Here is a 9,523-nt window from a genome sequence, read left to right on the forward strand (position 1 = left end):
AAATACATATATGTTCGCTTTCTCTGCTTCCTCGACCGTGGCTCCATGAAGAGCATGTAGCAGGCGGTACCATGAAGGCATACATATCTGCAAAGAAAAATAACTGAAAATGCATGAAGTTGATGACTCGGTGGGTATTCAACCGGCGGAGGCAGCGTCGGCGCGACACTGCCAGGTAAGTCAGCATACCTTAGCCACTCCCACTCTTGGCTCTCTGCAACCAACTAAATCCTCATCTCCTCGGGCAGGATCCGAGAGGCGTTGGAAGCGACCAAGCCATCCATGACATAGGTAGCTGATGGCTGATGCGAGAGATGCATGGATTCGTAATAGGAGACACATGTTGGAGAGGATGGGATCGATGCCCTTCCACTGTTGAAATTTAGCAGGGGCGAGGGGAAGTCATCCGAGAACCGGCGGAGTCGATGCTTCTGGCAGCAGAGTCGTGGACTCGTGATGGAGGTGGCCGGGGTTGGGCGCATCGATGGTGCGGGTAGCAGCGTTGTCCCGAGGTATCAGCATCTCATCTTGACGGAGGATCTGACCGCTGCGTTAATTCCTTATTATTTTCTGCCCAACGGTGATATAATTTGGAGTTAATTTTTGCATGAAAATTGATCAAACCAACGTAGGTTAATATTTGTGCAATTTAATTTAATTATGATGTTCTTTTCCTTTACTTATGATATTTCGAAACATGACAGCTTCCGGTTCTCGTGGCCTCGAGATCGAGCCACTTACTGGGAATAACTTCCAATCGTGGAAGAACTCGTTGCTTTTCCATCTCGGATGGCATGAGGTTCACCTCGCACTGAGGGAAAGTAAACCAGTGGAACCCGCAAAGGGTGCCACTGGGTATGCTGAGCTTAAGAAAGATTATGATACTAAAGTTGAGAAGTGGGAGAGGTCAAACAGAATGGCGCTCCTAATTATGAACTTCTCCATCTCTACTGAGATTAAAGGGGCTATTCCTGCCAATGAAAGTGCCGCCGAATATTTGAAATCGGTGGAAGAACAATTTAAGGGCTCCAAGAAAGTGTATGAAGATGATCTTTTGCACAAGCTGCTTGCAAAATATGACGGGCATGGAAATGTGAGGGATCACATCTTAAGTATGAGCAATGCCGCGGCAAAGCTTAAAACCATGAAGTGTGACTTGAACGAAGAGCTTCTGGTGCTCCTAGTTTTTAGGTCACTACCCTCACAATTCAATCCATTCAAGATAAACTATAACTCTCTTGAAACCAAATGGAAACTATCTGAACTCATTGCACATTGCGTTCAGGAGGAAGAGAGAATGAAGAGTGAGCAGAAAGATCAAGCTCTCCATGTTAACTCTGCAAAGAGGAAGCATGAGAACCATGCTCATAACAATAATGTGCCCAACAAAAATCAGTATTCCAAAAAGAATCCTCCAAAGCCTAAGCAATGCAACGAGGCAAGTTGTTCACGTCCCGCACCTTCAGTGGCTACTTCAGTTAATCTTACAAATGCCGCTGGAGAAAGACTTTGCAATTTTTGCAAGCAGCCAAATCATTTCAAGGCGGACTGTCCAGGTTTTCTTAAGTGGCTGAATAAAAAGGGTAAGGATGAGATCACTCTTGTAGATGAATCTCTATATGTTGATTTTTCTGAATCTACATGGTGGATTGACTCAGGTGCGACTGTTCATGTCGCGAATTCTTTGCAGGGATTCCATATAAGCCATACCCTAAAGGAAACAACAAGACTTAATGTCGCGAATGGGAAGGAGGCTGAAGTTGAAGCCGTGGGCTCCCTCACCTTGAAGTTGCACACTGGTTTCCTACTTCAGCTCAAGGACGTTCTTTATGTGCCTACTTTGAGTAGGAATTTGATTTCAGTTTCATGTTTAGATGATTTTGGATTTCATTGTACCTTCGGGGAGAAACAATGTTTTTTAAAGTATTGTAATAAGGATGTTGGTCTCGCCGTCCGACGAGGCAAACTTTATATGTTAAATCTTTCCGGTTATCCTATGTGTGTAAATCTCTGCGAGATGAATATGAATGAACGCAATCATAAAAAGAATGGGAGAAGTATCGATCCTTCTTTGAAATTGTGGCATCGTCGCTTGGGCCACATTTCGAGGGGGAGAATGGAACGATTGATTAAAGAAGAAATACTTCATCCGCTAGATTTCTCCGATGCGGGCAATTGTATTGACTGTATTAAGGGAAAATATGTGAAAACAATTAAGAAAGGAGCAGTAAGAGCCACATCGGTCCTTGAACTTATTCATACTGACATATGCGGACCTTTTAACGTAAAGTCTATGGATGGTTTTGATTCCTTCATTACCTTCACAGACGATTTCTCTCGCTATGGCTACATTTACCCCATACGTGATCGATCCAAAGCTTTGGAAAAATTTAAGATTTATAAAGCCGAGGTTGAAAATCAACTCAACCTAAAGATCAATGTAGTACGGTCTGATCGGGGGGGAGAATATTATGGCAGGCATGCTCCTTATGGGCAAATTCCAGCACCGTTCGCAAAATATCTTGCTGAAAATGGAATAATTGCCCAATATTCAATGCCTGGTGAACCTCAGCAAAATGGCGTAGCTGAGCGTCTCAATCGCACTCTTATGGATATGGTACGTAGCATGCTTAGTCATGCGAACTTACCAGTAAGCCTTTGGATGGAGGCATTGAAAACAGCTGCACACATCCTAAATCTTGCTCCAACTAAGTCAGCACCGAGCACACCTTACGAGATGTGGGTGGGAAAGAAACCGGGCTTGAATTACTTGCGAGTGTGGGGCTGCCCGGCTGAAGCTAAAGCATTCAATCCACATATTAAGAAATTGGACCCAAAGACAGTCAGTTGTTTTTTCATTGGGTACCCTCATAGAGGAAAAGGATATCGCTTTTATTGCCCAGGTCATACCACCAAGTTTGTGGAAACCAGGCAAGCGGTGTTTTTTGAGGATAATGAAGTCATTGAGGTTAGGGCGATTGATCTTGAGGAGAAGCGGGTGTACGTTCCATCCCCGACTATCCAACAGAACTTTATCCCTATGCCTAATATGCATGAGACACCTACTGGTGATCCCGAACCTGAAGTGGATCCTCAATCTGATGAGGAGCCTCAGCATAATGAAGATCCTCAGCATGATGAGGATCCTCAGCCAAATGATGATCCTCAACCCAATGATAATCGTCAACCTTCTCGGGCAAGAGAAAATGCACATACTAATGAGCCTATGAGAAGATCACAACGGGAAAAGAAAAAGGCCATCTCTAGCGATTATGTCACTTTCATGTGTGAGGATGAAAATGACATAGGGAAGGCACAAGATCCGACCTCATATAAAGAAGCCACTAAAAGTGAAGACTCGTCCAAATGGTTGGTAGCCATGGAAGACGAATTGAAATCTATGAGCTCGAATGATGTTTGGGACTTAGTAGAAGTTCCTGATGGAGCCAAAAGGGTAGGCTTCAAGTGGGTCTACAAAACCAAATATGATTCCAAAGGGAACATCGAAAGGTTCAAAGCGAGACTTGTAGCAAAAGGTTTTACACAGAGAGAAGGAATCGATTATAAGGAGACCTTCTTGCCTGTGTCATCCAAAGATTCTTTCAGAATTGTCATGGCACTTGTAGCTCATTATGATTTGGAGCTGCATCAAATGGATGCCAAGACGGCATTTCTGAATGGTGACTTAAAAGAAGAAGTTTACATGACTCAACCTGAAGGTTTTGTCGTGGAAGGAAAAGAACACATGGCATGTCGTTTAAAGAAATCCATATATGGCTTGAGGCAAGCTTCAAGGCAGTGGTACCTCAAGTTCGACGAGATTATTAGAACTTTTGGTTTTAAAGAGAATGAAGTGGACAACTACATATATGTTAAATTTAAAGGCAGTAGGTTCACATTTTTAGTCCTATATGTGGATGATATTCTATTGGCTTGCAGCGATAAAGATATGTTGCATGAGACCAAGAGATTTCTGTCCTCAAAATTTGACATGAAGGATCTCGGTGAAGCCTCGTATGTCCTTGGCATCGAGATTCATCGAGATAGGTCCAAAGGAATATTAGGACTATCGCAAAAGGCATACTTTGAGAGAGTACTAAAGAAATTCAATATGCATAAGTGCTCTTCCTCACCTGCCCCCATAGTTAAGGGCGATAAGTTTGGGACTTTCCAGTGTCCGAGGAACCAAAATGAAACTGATCAGATGAAGTCGGTTCCTTATGCTTCGGCTGTCGGAAGCATCATGTATGCTCAAGTATGTACACGCCCTGACTTAGCTTTTGTAACCGGGATGCTTGGCAGATTTCAATCTAATCCAGGATCGGACCACTGGAAGGCCGCAAAGAAAGTCTTGCGTTATATGCAAGGTACTAAAAATTTCATTCTTACATATAGAAAGTCCGATAACCTGGAAGTTATTGGTTATTCAGACTCTGATCTTGCCGGGTGTGTGGATAGTATGAAATCCACGTCAGGTTATATATTCACACTCGCTGGAGGAGCCATATCGTGGAAAAGCTCCAAGCAAAAGATAGTTGCCTCATCTATGATGATGGCAGAATATCTAGCATGTTTTGAGGCCACCGGGCAGGCTGTATTCCTAAAGAATTTCATTCCCGGACTTAAAGTGGTTGACAGCATTTCCAAACCACTGACATTGTACTGCGATAATGAACCCGTAGTTTTCTATGCGAATAACAACAAGTCAAGTGCTGCTGCCAGGCACATTGACCTAAAGTACCATGTTTTTCAACATAGAATCCAGGATCAAACTATTAATGTTAAGCATATCAGTACGACACATATGCTTGCGGATCCGCTTACTAAAGGCTTACCACCCAATATATTTCGTGAGCATGTAGCCGGCATGGGATTATTGGAAGCCTCTTGATTCTGGAATTATGGGACCGCTAATATAAACCACTCCCAATAAGAAAAATGTTTCCTTTTCGAAATAGGATGTGTGCTATGAATATTGAGGTTCAATGGCTTTTCATCGGCTGTTGTAACACCTTACTCTGGTATATTATTCCTATGGAGAATGGACAAAAGTCATTGAGCCTAACGATCAAGGGGGAGAATGTTGGTATTGATCTAGAGGCCCAATGGGCCAAAACGAAAATAAAAGACCAGAAATAAAGTTACATTAAAGAGAGAAACAGGGAGGCCACGAACCAACGTTCGTACCCCTCGATCTCAACTTACGCGCCCTGATCGGGGGCACCCTAACCAACTATGGTTTTGGTCCCCTGTCGCCAGCGCACATAAAAAGATGGGGGAGCAGCCGGCACCTACGCTAGACTAGTTCTCGTACGGTTTACTCCTGCTCCCCACATCCCTAAACCCTAACCGATCTGGGGGAGCGCTGCACGACGGGAAGATCATCTCCAAGCTCTGCCCCTGTTCCAGAGCAGTGCCGGTGGCGCCCGGAGGGACGCCGCTACCTGCAGCGAGCATCTTCACCGAGCCTGCATCAAGCCTGCATCGAGCAGGCACGGGACTTCGCACCGTCGGCACCAATGGCTGCTTCCATTGGTGGTAAGAACCTAATCCATCTCTCTGATCTGTGCTATTAGGTGATCTAATGCCTGGCTTACGATCTGTTAAGTAGATCCTACGGGATTATAAATCTAACAAGTAGCACTCGTTGAAGTTGATCAAGATGCCAGCAAGCCAGCACCAGTAAAGTTTGATGGATGCTTGGGCCCTTCGTTGGCCGACGAGGTGACCAACTATCGATCATGGCAGAAGGCCACAACAATCGCTGGATCATTTGTGATTCTAGTGCTTCTTCCATACATAGTTTTTTTGGGCTTGCCTCTTACCAAGAACATGATGGAATTTAGCATTTATACATGTTAAAATGGAGGAAAAAACAAATGATTCGCTGGTAGAAAATGTGGATTACAATAGGTTGTCCGAATCAGAAAAAAACAAATTGAAATATTACATTTAGTGGTATAAGAACAAGAAACAAAAAGACATTCTATACATCTACTGTTCTCTACTTGCGCTTAACAACACCGACATAAGGTGAGGTTGGATTAAGGTGTTGGCGGCGCTCATCGGTGTCAAGTGTTATTAAACCTGGTCATTGTTTTTAGAAATAGCAACTGGCCTTTCAATTAGATACACACAGGAATTAATTTTGAAGCCATGCTGTGGCACCAAAAACATCTACATTTCTACAGTTCGGCCTCAACAAGAATTGCTGGCGGAAGGACGTCAACATTTTTCACCTCATTTGAAAGAGCCTCAGTTTCTCCTAGTCGCTGAACCTAGCTAGCCGGATAGCAGCGTCATACTATCGATCATGGCAGTAGGCCACAACAATCGCTGCATCATTTGTGAGTCTAGTGCTTCTTCTATATATAGTTTTTCCCGGCTTGCTTCTTAACGAGAACATGATGGAATTTAGCTTTTATACACGTTAATATGGAGGAAAGAACAAATAATTATTTGCTGATAGAAAACGTTTATTACAATAGGTCGTCCGAACCGGAAAAAACAAATTGAAAAATTACATTTAGGTAAGAACAAGAAATAAAAAGCCATGATATGCATCTACTATAATAGTTTTCTACTTGCGCTTAACAACACCGACATAAGGAAGCTCTACCGAACCCAAGTAGATCTTGCCATTGCTTCTCTCCATAATCTCGGTGGGCCTCACCTTCTTTGGCCCTCTCATCTCCTCAACTATCTTCCCATCATTACCGACCCTGACTGCGAGACGATGACTATCACGACCAAAGGGCAACTCATTCTTCTCGCGGTGCAACGCCACCCAGTAGCCTCCTTTAGTGTCGGGCCTCACGTTATCTGGATAGCCGGGCAGGTCGGCAAAAGGCTCGGATGTGCCTGCGTTGACCCCTTTGATCCAGTGCCTCAGCAGCTTGCATGGTCCGGTAGATGCGACCACGAGATGGGTGCCGTCGGCGCTGAGCGCGACGCCGTTAGGGTACGTCATGCCCTCCTGGAGCACCGTGACATCCGATGTCCGTGGGTCGTAGCGCATGAGGCGGCCCGTCGAGTCCCCGGTGCGAGTCACCATCTCATGTTGTGACCTTTGATAGTTCATCGAGCTGTCGGTGAAGTAGACCTGACCCGTAACTTGATCGACGTCAACACCGTTGGTGAAGCGCAGAGGAAAACCGTCAACCTGGTTGACCAACACGGTGGCCTCCCCGCCGCCCGGCGCTACCCGCATCAGACCCTTGTACGCGTCGGCCACGTATAGGTCGCCCGATTTTTGGTTGAAGCGTAGGCCAAGCGGGCGGCCGCAGCGGCTCTCCCTGGCAGCCTCAGTCTCCGGGCTGAACTTGGACGGCGTGCAGGTCTTGCTATCATAGCCGGGTCCATATGCATAGGTAGTCCATCCTAGCTTTTCGCCATTCCACTTGAGGATCCGGCCGTCCGAGACGCCGCTGTAGGGGCCCTGGCCCTGGCCGTCGAAGGCGACGCTCTCCGGCCCTTTGACCGTCCCTCGCGGCAGTGGCAGCTGTTGGCTTCGTGAGGCATCGAAGCTTGTGGCGGCTAAGGCCCCGGGCATGAGAAGAAGCACGAGGATGACCAGCGTGACAGTGGTCTTGAGGAGGCGGCTCATGGAGCACCCCATGTCGTCGATCTGCTAGTTTCTCTCGCTGGCTCTTGGATCGATCTGGCCTACTTACGTGTTGTTGGTTAATTAGCGCTCCTCTGCTCTGGATGGCTTGGTTTGATGGAGAGATCCAAGCTGGAGACTGCCTCATTATATACTAGCGGTAGGCGGTAGCACTGATCGATCGAGGACTGGTGGTCCGAGTCGGCGCGTATGTGGTACGATAGAGGCCGAGTGGGTTTCGATCCTACATCGTACAACGTTTATGGAGGAAAACCGTTTCCGGATCCTGATGCTACGTAGTACGCGTACGCAGGTACGCACCAAAACGAGGAAGAGCACGCAACGGAACGGCCGAACGCACCCGTGAAATCGTGCTTGATCGTGAATCGTTTTCCTCACGCACGATTACAAAAAAAAAAGGTTGGTCCCCTAAAAAAAAGTTGAAAACAGAAACGGCTGGCATGCACTCTTGTCCCGGCCTAGCTCTCAAACGTTCGGCACGCACGCCGTCGAGTTTCCCAGCCGGAATCCGGCAACATCTTCCTCTGAACCTAGGCGCCGTCCGTCCACGTGCACCGAGTCCTCGTCTCCGACGGGCATGCATGCATGTCCGCGGGGCGGCCGGCCGTCCGTCGAGCACCAGCCGCGCCGACAAGCTAAGCTAGCCCTCCATATTTCTTCCTCTTTCTTCACCGATTCCGGCAAATTCGGAAGTTTCAACATCCATGGTAGCCTCCGTCGCTTCTTCTTCGTCTTCTTCTTTCTTCCCTGATTCCAGCAAAAGTCCGTGTTTTGAATATGTACGTGCTCCATTGTTTCATTAACGAAGCTCCAGTGTCGCCCATATCCACCAGCCGAGTCCCCGGAGCTCCCAGACTTTCACTATTTTTCTTCTTGCCCAACAAACGTTTCTCGTCTTGCCCAACCAACGCCAACGTTTAGAGGAGAGGAGAGGAGAGGAGCACACCGTACACATCAACTTTCCACACACCCAACCAAATCCTCGCACTCTACCGCACCTCCGCCATTGCCGGCCCCATCAACGTCTCCTCCTCTCAATCCAGTCACTGCCGCCGCCGATTTCATCATGTTGAATCGCTCATGTTCCTTTAATCTCTCGCCTTCCTCCTTGAAACAAGGCACACCATCAATTCTCTCGCAAAATGCATTAAACTGCCATGGCTCTGCCCCATGCATGCATGCCGTCTCCTCCGCCATCACTCCCTTCCCTGTTCATGTCTCACGTAGATGGTCCTCCCAACCCGCTTTGATCCGTTGGCTGCAGCCTCCCCTCATGCGGGTCGGCCTCCCATCCGACGCCTCCCCGCGGTCTTACATGAAAACATACACTTCTTTTAGGTTCCTTGTACTTGCTATTCAGTGTTCCTACTCATTCTAGATTTTGCATGCTAAATGGGATTATCAGTTGTCTAGTTCTGTTGGAACATGAGGCGTTTCCTTAAAATGGGATGTTGACCAACACAAAAATGCTATTTAAGCACGTAGTAGCACTTGACATTCTGGTTTCATTCATCAATAAATTTCTGATTTGGGCATGTAATCGGTTGTTTAAATGGCTAGTACAATCATTCTTCCTTTGTTCCCAAATGTAAGTCTTTTTAGAGATTCCAACAAGGGACTACATACGGAGCAAAATGAATGAATCTGCACTCTAAAATATGTCTATATACATCCGTATGTTGTAGTCCATTTGAAATCTCTAAAAAGACTTATATTTAGCAATGGAGGGAGTAGTTTCCTGTAAAAATATGTGTATATGAACTTTTGGCATAGTACGTGTGTTATACACAGATCATAAGAGAGATACCTTAGTCTGTGTTGACAGATGCTGCCCTTAATTGCTATTATCAACAAATATATAATGTATGAATTTGGATAATAAAACCAGTCTCTTATTTT

General features: G+C 46.1%; 2 pseudogenes; one reads left to right on the plus strand and one right to left on the minus strand.

Annotated features, from left to right (window-relative positions):
- The first annotated feature begins 697 nt into the window (after positions 1–697).
- LOC147981977 (uncharacterized) lies at positions 698–1,598 on the plus strand (annotated as a pseudogene).
- A 4,982-nt stretch (positions 1,599–6,580) lies between these two features.
- Positions 6,581–7,618, minus strand: LOC147981978 (protein STRICTOSIDINE SYNTHASE-LIKE 10 pseudogene; annotated as a pseudogene).
- Between the last annotated feature and the right edge of the window lie 1,905 nt (positions 7,619–9,523).

The sequence above is a fragment of the Triticum urartu genome, chromosome 3A (genome assembly GCF_056163025.1).
Source record: "Triticum urartu cultivar PI428250 chromosome 3A, HENAU_Tu73, whole genome shotgun sequence".
NCBI lineage: Eukaryota > Viridiplantae > Streptophyta > Magnoliopsida > Poales > Poaceae > Triticum > Triticum urartu.